This window comes from Hesperophylax consimilis, chromosome 11 (assembly GCF_061612785.1).
Source record: "Hesperophylax consimilis isolate HC1 chromosome 11, BYU_Hcon_1.0, whole genome shotgun sequence".
Taxonomy (NCBI): domain Eukaryota; kingdom Metazoa; phylum Arthropoda; class Insecta; order Trichoptera; family Limnephilidae; genus Hesperophylax; species Hesperophylax consimilis.
The window spans coordinates 10,090,556-10,107,636 of record NC_142846.1 but is presented as its reverse complement, the minus strand read 5'-3'; the positions used below and the strand labels follow the sequence as shown (position 1 = coordinate 10,107,636).

The 17,081-nt window shown below is 34.8% G+C and overlaps 1 protein-coding gene across 1 annotated transcript in view; it reads right to left on the bottom strand.

Annotated features, from left to right (window-relative positions):
• LOC149419770 (potassium channel subfamily K member 6-like) overlaps positions 1-17,081 on the bottom strand; it is a 295,617-nt gene that overhangs the window by 232,199 nt on the left and 46,337 nt on the right. The gene's annotated exons all lie outside the window — the stretch shown is intronic.

Here is a 17,081-nt window from a genome sequence, read left to right as displayed (position 1 = left end):
TAAATATTTTAATAATTATTCCATCAAAACTTCCTCCCGGGGCGATACAAGCGATAATGCCAGAAGGGTTGATCTTACACCCGTTGGTGTCAGCAAGAAGCGAGCAGATTAGTACCCAGACACGAAATCATCTTTGGAAATTATATAACCCCTGTCATAATGAAGTACTTAGTTAGATTAAGGCCTAATTCAGAAGGGAGCGAAATTCGGCGCTAGACTTTTATGGAGATAGTTTTTTATTGAATTAGAAATTAGATCATCCATCAGTGTTTTTCAACCAATCATTTATGTTAGATAAAAATACCGTCACTAAAACTGTTAATTAATGGCATCAAAAGAAGTATTTCATTAGTTGTTTAGTTCGAGCATACAAAAAATGAAATGTTTAAGTTTTTAATTGAAAATTCCAAAACAAAAATTGCCGACATTTTTAGCTTAGCATTTTAATTAATATCATTTAACTTAATTATCTTTTCCGGAGTGTCAAATATTCACATAAATTTCAGAGACAAAATGATCAAAGAAAATAAAAGTTTTTTAATAAGGCTGCTGAAAGCACAAAGCTCCGTTAGTGGTCAGTGCACATTTGAGCACCTTTCAGTCAAAATAACATATTTGAACAGAAAAATTCTTCAAAACAAAACTGATCGAAATCCTTTTCTTTTCCCAGAAATAGTTGTTTAGGAACGGGAAAATTTTTATCGTAAAATAGAATAACGAAATTTTAAAAAGAAATATGTTCTTTTCCTCCATAATTTTGATAACCACCCAATTCCCCTTCTTAGTTTATGTCGTATGCTTTAGACGTATGTTTGATATTAATAGTACATATTGTTTGTGTAATTTTGGCTTTATTAGTACATATTTATCTCTATTGATATTGCATATTATGGCATTGGTAGTGCATATTTTGGAATTAATAGTGTATAGGAACTGCTCGCGTAAATGATTTTTAGTTTCTGGCAAGGTCCACCTTTTGGCAACACCGAAACGATCCCAGAAACTATTGCGGCGGATTTTGGAACTTCATTCCTATTCATTCCGATTTTCTCCCGGAGAATGGTTTATTTATGGTTTCCTGTGTCTCCCCGATAAAGATACGTGCTTCCTTCCCACGTTCGACTTTTGATAATTTTGTCGCGTGTATCTCGTGTTAATAAAAGTAATCTTTTGAACGATTGTACTTTATTAATTCCTCTCTTCAATCCGCAACTGTTTTAGCACCTTCGTTGAGATAAGGCTCAGATTGCACACTGCTTGAGTGCATATTGTGGCATCGTAAGTACGTATTTAGGAATTGATAGTGCGTAATTGCATGCAAATTTCACCATTTTGATGGTGCATATGATACGATGTCTAGTCATCATCCAGTCTAAAAGATGGAAAAAATTAAGATTATTATTTTTTTGCATGACAGTTCACAACAACTTCAGCTTCCTGGAGCCAGTGCAAGCATGGCATCCCAATTTGAGGAAGGGTAAGAGGCAGAAAAAATAGAAATTGGTATAGAGAAGAAAGGATAAAGGTTGGAAAGTACATACATATAGTCTTACGAAACGAAGCTATTTAGCAATGTTTTACTACGAGTATCTTCCACCCTCAAACAAATTGCACTCATTTAAATTCTGTTATAGAATGTAATCTAAAAAAATTTGGTGTACATTTAGCCAGAGATAAGTTAAGTGCAAATAATTTACTAAAATACCTTTAGAATAGCTAAGGGTAAGCACTTAGGTCGGGAAACGTAATTTATCGACCCCTGAGCATCAACCCTAAAAATAATCCAATATAAAAGCAGCATCCTGGTATTAACAGCATTTTACATGATCTCCGGAAACTCGTAGCCTGAAACCGCTACATCACATAGATAGAACCCCCGAAATAGCAAATAGAGAACCCCAAAAAAATATTTTTTAACAAATTATTATAAGCATTAATTACTCGCCTGAAATATCCATACGAATTAATAATAAATGCTGCCGACGGGAATTAAACACGCACCTTCTGATGTCCGGTCAGGTGCTCTGAACCACTGAGCTACGTCGGTTTATTCCCAACCCGCCAATTAATCAAATATGTACAAGTACTTCAATCGACAATTACTGGTCATTTTATTTTTTCACCTATAAACAACCAAATTCAATTCCCGTCGGCGGCATTTATTTTGTACTTGGGAGAAATATTCAATTTGTATCGATAGTTCAGGCGATTAATTAATGCTTATAATAATTTGTTATTCTTTGTGCTATGCATAAAAACCTTGTCTTATAAACATTAGTTTATCACAAGTAATAAAATATTTTTGTTCTTTTTTCCAATTTTTTTCGGCACCTAAAAGGTTAAAAGAACTTTTGGAGCCCAGCGCTTGGAAGCAATGTAAAGTATATTAATCAGCCAATATGAACCCGTAGTGACCGATTTTCGTTATAAATACTCGATAATTACCAAATTTATTTAATAAAATCAAAAAAATTACACCCCGAAATCGACCTAGAATGAGTGTTAGCCTTTCAACAGCCCCAATTATTTTGTCAACCTTACAACAGACTCATTCTGAGTCGATTTTGTTAGCCTCACAACAGCCCCAATTATTTTGTTAGCCTTACAACAGACTCATTCTGAGTCGATTTTGTTAGCCTTACAACAGCCCCAATTATTTTGTTAGCCTTACAACAGACTCATTCCGAGTCGATTTTGTTAGCCTTACAACAGCTCCAATTATTTTGTTAGCCTTACAACAGACTCATTCTGAGTCGATTTTGTTAGCCTTACAACAGGCCCAATTATTTTGTTAGCCTTACAACAGACTCATTCTGAGTCAATTTTGTTAGCCTCACAACAGCCCCAATTATTTTGTTAGCCTTACAACAGACTCATTCTGAGTCGATTTTGTTAGCCTCACAACAGCCCCGATTGGGGTTGACATAGTCTGGCATGGTTGGGAGCAGTTGGAACTTTTGTGAGTATAAATAATTGTATCACTTTAAATTTTCCGAGGGGTTAGGCAGTTCTGATTTCCGATAGAATGAAAAAAAATTCGGAAAGCAATACGTTCTGGACAATAAAACTAGCAGTCATGGTCATAGTTAGTGGATGTTTGGAGAAATTATGTGGAAATTGGAAATTGTCGACTATTCATATTTAGTTGAAACATTTAACAGCTAAAGTTACATTTTCTTTTTAAATTTCTTTCACAAAGGCTTAAATACAGGCAAATTTAAAAAAAATGATATATACACAGTGTCCGAAAACGAGTGGCACAAACTACATCACATTTTGTGGAGTAATTTTTTTGATTTCAGCTTTCGCTATTAATTTTATGGTCAAATTTCTAACTCAAAACTATCAACTGTAAACCTTTATTTTTAAATGCGTCGAAACTTATACCGGGCTCTTACTTTCGTAACGTATTAATATTATATTACTTCGTCAGATTTAAAAAAAAACAAACATTCCAGGGTAATGGATAACCTGGCAATGTTTCAAAATCTCCCACTATCACTGAATCGGAAAATGTTGTCTGTGTTGTGATGCAGGACTTAGCCAGCCGAGGAATTGAACTCACGATAGCTGGTTGGGATCTATGAACCTAGTATCAAAATTCTTACTAGTCTTCTAAAAAGCTCTTTATATATTTAATGTAAATAATGTGTTTTCTTGGAGCAACTGTCTACTCGAATAATTCATTGTCACTTAATCTTCAGATAAATAAACTTTTAAAGGATTCCCATCCCTCCTTGTGAATACCAAACTTCTCAAAGGTTTGTTTTTGATATATTCACATTTTTGCGTTCGTGGCTTCGCATTTTTCATTTCTCCTTAATTTTAATAAATTCGCTGAAACTTTTGTGATTTATAACTGACGCGGCATAGCGCTATGGAAAAAAGAGATGAAAAAGATGAATAATCGCACTGATAAATTATCCGAAGTAACATTTCAATCATAATTACTATCGCAAGAAAGCCCTTTATTTTGGCTAAGGTACGGTGAACTTGAGCGACGATATAAAACTTGACTTAACCGCTTGGGAATCGATTTGAGGGATTCCTCATGCGCGGAGAAAACTTACTGCTATAAAATATTGCTATTTTATTAAAAATCTCTTCAAATTATTCGTATTCTTGTTAAAAACGGCACTGCAGGCCTTCAACGAATGAATTGACAAATTTCTTATCGAACCGTCGGTCGGTAAAACACATGTTCCGTCACGCCGATTTGCTTTTGACAGGCCGTGTGCTAACCAATAGTATGGTCAGAATTTGAACTGTACAGTTTGAATTCACACACGTCAACTATAATCACGGAGTGCTGTGAGCCGTACAATCGCATCGAAACGTTCGTCTTGTCAAAACCAATGTGTGTACTATCGCCGGTTATTTATCGGAATAATCCCTTAAACGTATTTTATCGCAACTATCGCAATCCAATTCAACATAATGAGTGCTACCGTACAACGATCACCGATCCAGTGCTGACAGATGATTCTCAAGATGCAGATTTCGTTCGCCACCCGGTAAGCTGACTGTGAATTAACCTTACAAATCGCATTCGCCTGTCATAAGCCATAGGCTTTATCCATGCTTTATCTGTGTGGAATACCCCGTTAAAATACGGCTATCCCAACATTTGTTCGTTCCTCGAACAACACAAATATATGTTATTTGGATGTAGGAACACGTGTTCATAAAAAATCTAATAACTAACGTTTCGTCATTATATTTATCAGGAAAAGGACAACTGCATTAATAGGTGTTCCGTTTTATTCTGAATAGACAAATATTTTATTAAGAAATAATGCTTTCAGCCGCAACGTTATTTTTTAAGAAATCTGAAATAACGCCATTTTGCTTTGTCATTATTATTAGTTGTTTGTCAAGAAAAAAAATTCGAAAAAGATTGATTAAATTCTGGCGAAACCGAATATTAAAGCTGATATCTTTGAAACTCAACTTTGTGGAAAATGCCAAATTGAATTTCTTTGGCTTAGTAAACATAATGACTGTTCAAAATTGCAAAATTCACTTTTCTCTTTTATTGTGTTGAACTTAGTGAAGCGGACTGTATGTGCCTCGCTGGCAAAACCAATTAATTGAATATTCAATTATTTCCCAATCATTGCGAAATAAGTTCGATTCAGCGAGTTGCATTGATTTGGATGTTTTCAATAACATGTATTTCAATCAATTTCATTTCTCTATTCTGTTATGATTTTGATAACCAATAAAAATAATGAACTCCGACATTTTGAAAGAATTTTTTTCTCCCTGTGTGACACATAAAAGTACCAACTGCAATATTTCAAAATCTTGCAAATCTCTAAAATATTTAAAACTAGCAAATGTGTACCCGGCGTTACTCGGGGCTGTGAATGATTTGGAGTAAAGTTTTGAGGTTTTAAATTCTATGATAAACATCGATTTTTCTCTACTTTCCATAAAAACATATTGAAAATACGACCCATTATTTCTGTTTTTATTACCCTATTGGACCGATCCTGAATACGCTCTATATTAAGGTTAGGTTAGGTAAGGTTAGGTTAAGAGGGGTGTAACGTGTTCTATAACATAAACTGTAAATCAAATCCACAAAAAATACGACAGTAAAGAGCCCATTTAATTGGTTTTGAATAAATCACGGGAAAAGTGGAATGAAGGAACAGCCTACCTTGAATTCCCAAGAATTCCGGAAATAGGGCTCTCGACGAACTCGCACTGTTCACGGGGTGAAATTTCCTCCAAAATGAGATAATCTTTAATATGATTTTGATATTTGCAAACAGAGCACAAAGCATGTGAATAATACGGCGAGGACACAACGATTGCACCTTCTTGCTACACGACACGAATTCGAATGCTGTACTTGCGACAATTTACAATGCAACAAATCATCTTCTTCTCTTCAAGTGTGGGTAAGGCTGTTTTTAAGGAAGGAAATGGATAGTAGGTATGACAATAGGTATATTATGGGATAAATGGTAGATATTATCCATAACTCTTTTAATACTAAACAAGGAGTGTGTATAATACGATCAAGTGTGCGCTTAGTACTTTTAAACTAGGCAACGGATTTTGTTAAGGTTTTCACTACCATTTAGAGAATTTCTTTCGAAAGGTTTCATATATGAAACATGCCTATTATATTTATAGAAAGTAAGTAAAGTCGATGTATTATAATCAAGACGTAACAATATATTTTCGGGCACTACATTGCTAACGCTGGCTAAACCTCAGGATTTATATCAAAATAATGTACTACGGAAGTGTACATCATAAAAAGGCCTACAGAAAAGTCTTCTCTGATATATGTCTATCTTCTAAGCATAATTTCCAGCAACGCGGTACACGTCAGCTAGTCTCTAATCTCTAAATAGTTTAAGACAAAGTTGCTTTCCGCATTTGTCTGTTTGTGCGCTTATTTCTTCTAAACTACGCAACGGATTTTGATAGGATTTTAACTATAATTTAGAGAATTTCTTCAATAAGGTTTATATATTTAAAAAACGCATATTATATTTATAGAAAGTAGAGAAAAATCGATGTTTTGATTAGTCGAAAAAAAATATTCTTGAGTGCTTACATTGCAAACGCTGGCTAAACCTTATGAGATACATCAAAAATTGATAAGATGGAATTGATGAATCTTAAAAAGGCCTACAGAAAATTGAGAAGATGGAATTGTTGAATCTTAAAAAGGCCTACAGAAAATTGAGAAGATGGAATTGTTGAATCTTAAAAAGGCCTACAGAAAATTGAGAAGATGGAATTGTTGAATCTTAAAAAGGCCTACAGAAAATTGAGAAGATGGAATTGTTGAATCTTAAAAAGGCCTACAGAAAATTGAGATGATGTAATTGATGAATCTTAAAAAAGCCTACAGAAAATTGAGATGATGGAATTGTTGAATCTTAAAAAGGCCTACAGAAAATTGAGGTGATGGAATTGTTGAATCTTAAAAAGGCCTACAGAAAATCCGCGGCCGTATTTCCTAAGGATTACTCCCAGCAACGCGGGTACACGTAAGCTAGTTGTTAATAAAGAAATACTTCAAGTTAGGTACTTAGAAATGGGTAGATAACGGAATACTCCGCCCACACGACTGCGGGAAGAGTGGAATTGAACAGTAAACGCTGCACGTGACGGGTATACCTAAACTGGCCATATCTCCCGTTTTGAACGGGACCGTCCCGTTGTTCCCCTTGTTCCCGTTGTCCCCGAAGAGAGCTTCAGAGTTTTCAGAAATGAGACATCAAATTAAGAGCAAAATATTTATAAAGATTAAACGGAGAAAACTTACTGATATAAAATATTGCAAATTTTTTTATGTATTTTTTTTATTATTTTTTTGAAATTATTTATACCGCTAAACTGCCAAAGCAGTTTGTCAGCAGGTCAGTTTAACAATATTAATATATTACTAAAGCATACAAATAACGAGAAATCACAATATTTAAAATAGATACAGAAGAATTTAAATAAGAACTTAATTAACTACAAAACAGAGCCATTGTGATGGACTCGCCCTGGGATAAATTTTTTTTATTGTTGATTTATTATGGTTAGAAAGAATTTTTCAGTTGATTTCACGAAGTAGGAGTTTACCAGATGTTGGCCTTAAAGCTGCTTTAGAAACAAGTGTTTAGATTTATTAGGGTAGAGAAAAAAAATAGGAACATGCACTGTATCGTCACAGACCTCCGTGATGGTCGTTTGAATTCTTAGATTTTATTCAGTGGGGTAGTAATGGATTTGCCAGAGTAGGGTGGATAGAAAAAAAAACCTAACAAGATCGATAAGAAACAATTCGACTAGGTTGAGCAATGCTACTAAGTGGCTTTCTAAGTATGAAATACGCCGTTAAATATAGTTACGTAATTTTCTAAGGATTCAGAAGAATTATAATTATGAATAGCGAGGTAAATAACATTTTAACAGGACGAGTTTGGAATTTGCCTAATTAAATTAAAATCTCGCAAGAAGATTAAAAGAATAAAACTATCACATCATAATTATTTACTACATTCTAGAATTAGGTTGGTAATTTGAAAAGAGGCTAAAAACTGGTGGGCCAACACGCCACTGGACTGGGGGTAGTCAAGTTTCATCCTTTGAACAAAGAATTAGACATTTTACTGGAGAAGTAACAATTTATTGGTTTTGAAACGATTTAAAATTAATGTGACAGGTTCTAGGGCCATAATTGATGTGTTCCTTTAGTGCATTTCTGTCTTTTGAAAACAAAAAGCATTCAGAATTCAAAAGAACATAAATTAGAAATCGCATATGGTGATTTGGGGGGGGTTGGTTTGAGAAGGGGGAGTCTGGATTTGAAAGCGCGGGGAGCGGGTCGAGACAGTTAGCGTTGAAGATCGGAAGGAGGAAGTCGATAGTCGTGGTTAGAAAAAGCGGTTCAAGACAGTTAGCGTTGAAGATCGGAAGGAGGAAGTCGATAGTCGTGGTTAGAAAAAGCGGTTCAAGACAGTCAGCGTGGAAGATCGGAAGGAGGAAGTCGATAGTCGTGGTTAGAAAAAGCGGTTCAAGACAGTTAGCGTTGAAGATCGGAAGGAGGAAGTCGATAGTCGTGGTTAGAAAAAGCGGTTCAAGACAGTCAGCGTTGAAGAACGGAAGAAGGAAGTCGATAGTCGGTGGTTAGAAAAAGCGGTTCAAGATAGTCAGTTTGAAAACGTTGGGAGGCGGGAAATACAGTCAAGGGGGTCAGAGTTTCAAGGTCTGGGAGACGGTCAGGAATAATCAGGATCGGTCAGCGTTTTAAGATAGTCGAGTTAGTAAAAACTAGGAAGCGCGTCAACAAGAATTAATCGTCGGGACGCGAACACGGCTAAAATCATTTAGTGTAGAAGGTGCGGTTTTCTAACAGCATGAGTATGTTACTGCATGTGACTGTGTTTGTTCATTATAATTATTTGGATTGTTGACACTAAGATGTATCGGTAAGTCTATTATAATCTAATTATTAACACTTATTTCCCTAATGTAAACCAAATAATTCAATTGTATTTTGAAATAGGGGTATTTAACTTGAGCACTATAGGTACCCGTTAGAAAAGGAGGCCATAAATTACGAGACCTGGCCATTAAAAAAAGGACGAAGAACGGTTACCCTGAAACCGCTTTAGATCATTCGACAATAGACATTGTTTATGAGTTAGACAATTTTTTTTTCTGCAATTTAAAATGATTTAAAAATTCTCCAGTAATAATATTTAACGATTAGGTTATACGGAATTTATAAAATATATTTAATTAAATATAATTTATTCAAACATCACTCTTTTAATTCATTTTGAATCGGAATAACGCAGCGGATCGAGGCTAGTCGCCGAGAGAATGCATCTGTCTGGCATTCCTATTCTATCAAGCGAGATTTTAATTTTTCATAGGTTTGACGGGGACGAAGTATACGAATTTTCCGTAGGCTGTCCTATCTTACCAAAGCGACAAAAGCGAAGGGAACGAAATTTGTAATTTGGCTTGCCTAATAGGGACTTTTGTGTTAGCAAAGTCGATAACCCTGGATACCGAGATAACGTCTATTTTAGTATAGCAGCGCCGGCTTTTTCCCCTGCTATTGGTGTGGTTGAGTTATTCCCGTAAAAGCACCGGTTTCTGTCGAAGGTGTTGGCGGACCAGCCTTAGATAGTCACCCTGAATGGACCCCTGTTTCGAGTATTTTCAGCTGGTGAGAGGACGCTTTCACGGAGTTCAAATCGAAGGGAACGAAAATTGCTAATGGGCTTTCCTACTTGAGTTAGCTGGTAGACGAAGGAACGAATCGGGTAATGGCTATGCTATTCTTGTCTGGCGTGTGGGGAGAATTTTCTCGCTGACAGAACGAAGGGATCGTGACGAATATGAAGTTGTTTCGGCGATTTCTGACGTCCTTCCTGTCAAATTCAATAAGTACCTACCCCACTATAGGAGGAGAAGTCATCCAGAATTAGGTTGGAAATTGACTCCGACTGAAACCGTTTGAGCTGACGGAGATCGGATTATTTCAGATTCACGACCTGATGATTCCAGTATCCCTGATCCTTAGCGCCGGAAGTCGAGGATATCAATTTCTACCATTCTTTGATATTTGAAGCGAACGGAGGGTAACAAACGATAGAGCGAATGACCATGACTTTGAAGTGGGGTAAAATCTCCCGTCTAGGAAACATTCGTTATGTCGGATGAACGCCCTCATCCAAATTAAATATTGACATGACTATTTTGAGTGTGGACGAAAGACTTGAAGTATGTTCTGTATTGTACATATGATAAATATGTGTCATTACCTCTACTGGAACGAGAAGCTGTATAGACTGGAGCCAGGAGCTATTTGGAGTAGCGTGACTGCAGAGGCGAAGTCGAACAAACTGAAGCTGAATTCATCATTATTTTTACGAGCGTAAACCAGAGGGGTGTTCACGGGACTCCCGAACTCCTGACGTTGCTGATGCAAACCACTTCAGTATATGTTTATGTTTGAGGTTAGTAGAGTGGACTCCTAATTTTCGGCATGCTGGCGAAGCTCAACTCATCATCGATTTGGGGGAGGTTGACGCGACCTAAACCTCGCGCTACCCACGTGGCCCAAATGGTTCCTGACACCAGGCTATCATGCCACCGGACCGGAGCAGCTCCTTGTACCTAACGGTATAAGATGAATCTTCATCATTCATCATCAACATCAACATCAACAGCTACCACCAAGGACCCACATTCCACCTTCATCACCCTCCGGCAGGAGGCAAAACATGTCATTATCTCATCTGTCGCTGAGCGATATTCAATTCATTTCTGGAGGTGTTGGGATTGGACCATCAACTTGGCTGCTCTCGAGCTGGTCACGTTGATGGATGGGATTTGGACGGAGACCAATCGAAAGCAACACATGTTTTGTCTCTAGCTATTCCTGAAAATACCTACTCATAGAAATAACTCACAAAACTAACAATCCATAGTCAAATCATTAACTTAGAATTTTGTGCATCTTGAATTGAATTGTCTATAGCGAATTTCATGTACTTGTAATTAATTGTCTCATTATATTAGCACATTATCAACTGCAGCAACCGGAAACGTTTGGGCGAGCAAACAAGGTAGGAAAAGGTAGTTAAAATCAGGGTAGTCGGTCATTGTCTTATTTTCAAACCATACAGAATGTAACACGCCTCATCTAAAAAGAACCAAAGTTACCACAACCAATTAAAAGGATCCTTCAATGAATTAATCCCTGTCGAAACAAAAAATTGACACAACGTGACATATTGATTCGTTAAGATTGAAGGGTTGATAAACCGCGAGAAGAGCCAAATCAAACGAGTAAAATATTAATCCGTTAGTAAGAAAATAGGGGAGACGGGGAAAACATTACACCATATATAAAAAAGAAACAAGAAACATTTGTAGTCCTGTTAAAAACGGGATTGCAGGCCCTTAACGAATGAATTGATAAGTTTATGTTAAAGTTTTACTAAAAGAGAAATGTATTATCATGATGTCGGACACGTATTCATAAAAATCATAATATTTTAGAATTTCGTTATTATATATTATCAAAGCATGGTGTAGGTGCCTTAACACGTGTTTCGATATATTAGGAATGTACTAATAGTTTATCAGCAAACGGATTACGAATAATTGTAAGGGATGTACTAATTTAAAAAGGATTTATTTCAAGAATATTCCCTTTCAAACTTCATTTTATTGGAAAAGGTGGAGTACTTTGAAAATTTTCTCAGGAAATTTCACGGTCGCTAGAATTATTCCTCTTTGACACTTCAGAAACAACAACCTCGATCATAGGAATGTCTTATAATTATTGAAAAAAATATACACAAACATAATTTACACAGAAACACCACACAACTCCTCACGTCCGTGATTATTTGTACTTAAAAGGTATTTTAAAAAATGTTTGATTAATAAAATAATAATTAAAAATCTAAGCCCTCCCTCCTTTTCCCTGCTAAGTGGCCCGTTTTCAGGAAAAAAATCAATGGTCACCGCTTGGCTGATCATTCCGTTATCTACACCGTGCACCCCTTGGGTCTCAGATGTTTAATAAAATTATTGATTAATTATATTTAATAACTGTGTCCTTTGACCTTTTTTATATTATTTTGAATCTAGAACCATTATGCATGCAATAATATTTCTAAAAGATACCTAAATTAACTTTTTTTAACACTAGAAAGACCTTAGCCGTCATTTTGACTACGGCTCGAAGTAATGTGACGAAATTTTGCTTAAAGTTTATGTATTCATTTGATATTTTTTTTACTTCTCATTATTTTTGATTTAACGAATATGATAAAAAAAACAGGTACGAATCTTATTTATTTTTTTTAAATATAATGATTTATACGTACAAAGAGCCACCAATTTGACGGTTAGGTTCTTTGAACTGAGTTTGTTTACAATCCTTTTCCTCCAAGTTTACAACGTACTATCTGTACATAATGATAGTACTGTCACTCTCTTTCTTTCGGAATCGCATATCATTCGAACTCGATCTGTACGTTGATTGGTCATTGTCTTTTGTTGTCAGTTGTTAGTATCTCATGTTGATCTCTGCGCACGTATTTCAAGTCATTCGTTTCGTTTGTGTTTTTGTAGATTATATTCTACCAAATATGTACCTAATTAAGTAAGCAATTTCACTAATAATTTTTTTTTATATTTTATATTATATTAAAAAGTACACTCATATGTGCCGTCAATATGACGGTCGCGGTCTTAAAGGGTAAGGAGCAGTACCCGGTCGTTATAATGTTAAACAGTAGAAATAAATATGTACTTATTTTTTTTAAATCCTACTGATCTTTCACGAAGTATATAAATCTTGTTCTGAAATGAGAGTAAGTCGATAGGTAGGTACTTATTGTGAGCTTAGAATTCGATCACTATCAATCACCCTTTCACTAAGTGATGACTATTTATTTTATTTTTTATTCACAAAGGTAATTCCGAAACAATCTCTAAAAGTTTTTTGGAATAACGATAAAGTAAGTAATACTTCTTAGTGTCTATTAATTCGCAACTTTAAATAAATTAATTAATTAATCTTTTGTCCATGGTAGTCTGCTTATGAAGCTATGAAGTTAAAATAGAAAATTTTGTTGATTAAAAAATACCTTTAATAATTAACCTCTTTGAAAGAAGATTTAAGGTTTTTTTTATTTCCACCATCGAACCCTAAAACGAGTAATAATTCAACTAACGTACAAGACGTAATATTGTTCATACATGATTCTAAAATCCAATCTTGCTATTCCCGAGGTTGGTTGCGCGAGTTCCTTAAAAATCTCCGTACGCTGGAGATTGCGTTAAAAATACTATATCGAATTGCATTAAATGCAGGTAAGGAGAGGAAAGAATAGTAAATTATTCCTCTTTTACTAAAAGTTTAATAGGAAACCCATGAATTATTTCTTAAAAAGAGATTCTTAAGCATTATTTCCTTTTTGCATATACTTACTCCTCCCATAAACACAGCTCCTGGAGCTCACCTTATGGACTAGAAGAATAATTAGGATTTTTATTTTTATTTAGCATGCTGTTATAATTTGTTATCTTGTAATAAATAAAATAACTGAAAAGTTGATCGAAGGTGGGTTAGTTGTCCTTGGTGACCAGATCTAAATAACCAGTATTATTTTTCCTCTACCACATCTCCTTTACCTAGAAATTTGGGTTGCCAGAGACCCACCCAAGTAAGGACTTAAGACGAGACAATAACCTAAAATATACCCAGAATCTTAACGACATAAATGAAGCAGTCGTACACAAAAATATGACCTATGGTCGAATTTGCCCTAGCAGGCCTAGAAAATCAATCTTTCCATGGGGTTTATTTTAATTATTTGTGATGAACGTATTACTAAAAACTTGAATGTTTCTAGAAGGATCCCTCGGGAAGTTACTAATTCAAGGACTAGAAAAATAAAAATCTGATGCTTGTCGATGTCGAAGTATGGTACAGTTAAAAATAAACTAAATTGGTATTTTCGAATTAGCTCAGTGGTCAGAGCACTTCCCGACAAGGAAGAGATACTAGGTTCAATTCCTAAAGGCGACTGAATCTTTTTCTGTTTCACATTTTTAGATTTTTCAAACTTAACAACAGACACAAATCAGTTCCAATTTTGAAGAAACAATTAAAATAATTTTCTGAAATATTAAGCTAAAAATATTATATTACAGACAGGTATTTTATCGCTTCTCTAAATTCTTCACACAATCAGTTTCAATTTTGAAAACGACACTTATATTAGAAGTTAATTCGAGTTCATTGAACCAGAGTTACACGGACAGACTCACAACCGAAATTAGCATTTTTGATGACGAATTACGATTTTATTTATGTTCCCTATTCCATAATATGATTCTTATAGCAGTTATTTTCTCAACACGGCTACTCTTTCATAAACTTATTTTCCGAAGATTCGACATTCAATACTGATTGATGATTTAGAATTAAATACTGGTAAATTATCTCTACTCCTAAAAATAATGTGATCATTCTTACCTCGGGGAGTAATCGATCGTCCTTTGGGGAAGTCCTTCACGGTGGGGAGCGAAAACTAAAATGGAATCTAAATTGAAAGATAATGGCGTAATTGCCAACCGCAAACGAAATATATAACAAAGGATGACATTACAATGGATCCAGCCTATATTATAGGTACAAAGTTTTAACTTTATTTTTGGTTGGTGTCTCGGCTAACAAAGGTAATTAATTTTTGATTTATGAGTTTAATTTAGAGAGTTTCAGAATAAAAAATTAAAGAAAAATTAGATCACTTACGTAGGTACGACTAATTTATGTGCAAATAGAGCAGACCCAATAAATAATTATAATTCTAATAAAAAAAAACAAATAAAATAATTTTCTGTTGAAATATTATACAAATTACGTAATTCTTCACACAATCAGTTCCAATTAAAATTCATAGCAAATTTCTAACTATTCTAACATTTCACGCACAGATAATCGAAATCAGTATATGTGATGACTAGGACCGTGAAAAATCACGAGATAGTCTGAATTCTCTTCAAATCAGTTCCAATTTTCAAAGCAATAATTTAATTAATTTTCTGTTAAAATAATACATTAGAGGTACCTACTTACCATACTGCTTTTCTGAATTCTTTGCAGAAATAATTCAGATTTTTAAAATGAAACTTAAATTCAAAGCGACGGGGGTACCATAATATTGATTATTCCCATTTGACAGCTTGTACTAAGATATGAACCACGATCATGAGAATTCTGCCGGAATAAAATGGTAGTATCCTAAAAGGCCACCATCTTAGACCGGAACCGGAACGTAACAAAAAAAAACAGATAGATGAAATACCAAATGGTCGAGTTAAAACAGGACTTCGCTTCGCTTAGTAAATGTTTTTTTTCATTAAAGTAATTTGTTTAATTTTAAATGTAGATAAAAAATTGTTATATTATAACGCGAGAAAATGACGTGACTTAGAATATAATCCATCCAGAGTATGAAACATTATTTCAGTTTCCATTCCTTCGTTAGGATTGCCAGGGTACAAGAAGTTGGAGGAGTAATCCATTGATTAGAAGGATTTAAAAGTGTTTAGGTTTAACGTTAAAAAGAGATTGAGTGAGATTACAGCCGGTAGGTCGCAAGCGTGCGGTGGGAGAATAACTGACATCGTATTTTCAGTAATGTTTATTCGCTTATTCAGGAATATTCTTAATTTTCAGCATTTACGTATCTCCGTTTAACTGGGATTTAATAATTAAAATGGATAATCCATTTATACGTGTATCAGATTGGTACAAAATCTGTTTAAAATTCCGAGGAACTTTGTTAGTATAACATTTATGTTTTTACCGTGACAGAGTTTCAAACCGTTTTTTTTTTTTTTACAGTGAATACCTCACAAGAGTCCCAACTGCTCCCGTCTGGAGCCAGTGAGACTATGGCATCCCCAATTGGGGGATGTTGTGAGGCTGAAGGTAAGTGGGGAAGGTAAAGAGGAAGGTGGGGAAGTACCTGGCTATTCAGATCTAGTCACTAAACACGGCTAAAGCCATTTGGAGCAAAGTTTCAATTCTGAATGGTGGTCTTACACCAGGGCGATACTGGTAGTATCTTCCACTCTGGAACGTGCCGCAAATATACTATATATTATTTTTAATTAATTAATTGTGAAATAACACAAATTAATCAAATAAAATTTATTTGCGCACGCCGGGTTCGAACCCGCGACCTTCGGAATGGCAGTATTTTAATAATGAAACACGATTAAACCAGTATCTTGGGAAATATCGTATAAAAAATCATAGCATTTAGATAACGGATATGTCATTGTGACCAATATATTGTTTTTGATTGGATATGATTTGAAATAGTTATTTTGTGTAACCAATATATTGTTTTTGATTGGATATGATTTGAAATAGTTATTTTGTGTAACCAATATATTGTTTTTGATTGGATATGATTTGAAATAGTTATTTTGTGTAACCAATATATTGTTTTTGATTGGATATGATTTGAAATAGTTATTTTGTGTAACCAATATATTGTTTTTGATTGGATATGATTTGAAATAGTTATTTTTCAGATCATCTTACGTAGGTCCGACTGCCTACGTGGTCGAGGGGTAAGGCTCTCGACTACACGTAGAAAACTCACAAATTTAATAATTTCTTAAAATTATTCTTAATCTGGTTAAAAATGGGACTGCAGGCCCTTAATGAATGAATTAAAAGGTTTCCTGTTAGGTTTAGTAGGAACACGTGTTCATATAAATCAAGGCATGGTGTTGGTGCATGAACACGTGTTCCGATATGTTAGGAATATGCTAAAAATTTAACAGCAAACAGCCTGCAATCCCGATTTTAACAAGATAATAATAATTTGAAGAGGTTTTGAATAAATCAGTAATACCTACTCATTCTTATCAGTTTAGCGATCCGGAGGTCGCGAATTCAAATCCTTGCGTGGCAAGTAAATTTTATTAAAATTTAAATATTGAAGACAATATTAGTGATTTCTAAACGAAAATCTGAAACAGAAAAATCAGAAAAGGATACGGTC